A 1,058-nucleotide genomic window follows, 5' to 3' on the forward strand; every position below is an offset into this window, starting at 1 on the left:
GGAAAGGAGAGCGAAGAGCCTACTCTTCTGCCCCATCCCCGTTCCCCACTGGGAGATGACCGGGTCTGGGAGAGCACCCTGGGCAGGGCCAGGCGTGGCACAGAGGGGAGCAGCAGATGCCGTGGCCTCCGGCCGCGGGGCACCCCCAGGAGAAACACGGGCTACCTTTGAGGTAGCTTATCTCCCTTCCCGGCGGGGCGGAGCGGGTTTTCACGCCTGTTCCACACCGTAACTCTGCCTTCCAGGAGGAAAGCTTCCCGAGTAATTAGCAGTAGTTGCCTCGTGCGTGGGTGACAGTATAATAATTAATCTAGATGTGTGAATTTAGGAACTGACCCTGCTGATTAGTTCCTCCCTTTCCCCAGACTCATATATGCCTAAAAGAAGACTCTCCAGCCGTAATAAAACTTTTCCCTCCTCAGCAGGGTTTCCCAAAGCTCTGGGATCTAAACCGATTCCCTCTCCTTCGTTTCTTCTCCTCTCTAAAAGCCATCGGAAAGACTCGGGTCTGGTCGCTTTCAGAAAAGTTGGACTGAGGCCGTCGGTGTTTGCAGCGACCGCAAAAACAAGCATGAGCTTTACCAATCCCGATCCTACATCTGACCTTAAGGTTCCTAGAGATGTGTGTGTCTCTGCGGCTACCGCCTCGGAGAAAAAAAAAGAACAACCAGAGTATTTACCTTTTCCTTTCCCTCCTCGGCAGCGTATCTACCACACCAGCAGAAAAACAACCCCAGCTCATTCGAGGAGTCAGCGAGAGACCCAGGTCAAAAAAAAAGAGCGTGACCAAAGGGAGGGGATGAATTTTGCTTGAACCCGAGTAACGGGAAAGCCGGCAGAGAAACAGGGAGGGAAGAGCAGCAAGCAAGATCTTGCCCGCCCGCTGCGGGCCGGGGGCACCGCTTGGCCCGGCCCCGGCCACGCACCGCCCCGCAGCAACGCCGGCGGTGCCCGAGGCAGGGGGGGAAGCCGGGGTACGCTCCCTCCGCATCTTTTGCTGCCGTTTTGCTTTGGCTACCGAGTACAGCTTTAGCAAGTGGCTCTGGGAAAAGAAATAC

General features: G+C 56.0%; 1 protein-coding gene across 1 annotated transcript in view; it reads right to left on the reverse strand.

The window, feature by feature from the left end:
- The window catches only part of RUNX1 (runt-related transcription factor 1), a 102,881-nt gene that overhangs the window by 84,500 nt on the left and 17,323 nt on the right, over positions 1-1,058 (reverse strand). The window lies entirely within an intron of this gene.

The sequence above is a fragment of the Chaetura pelagica genome, unplaced genomic scaffold (genome assembly GCF_000747805.2).
Source record: "Chaetura pelagica isolate M959 unplaced genomic scaffold, ChaPel_1.0 scaffold244, whole genome shotgun sequence".
Lineage (NCBI taxonomy): Eukaryota > Metazoa > Chordata > Aves > Apodiformes > Apodidae > Chaetura > Chaetura pelagica.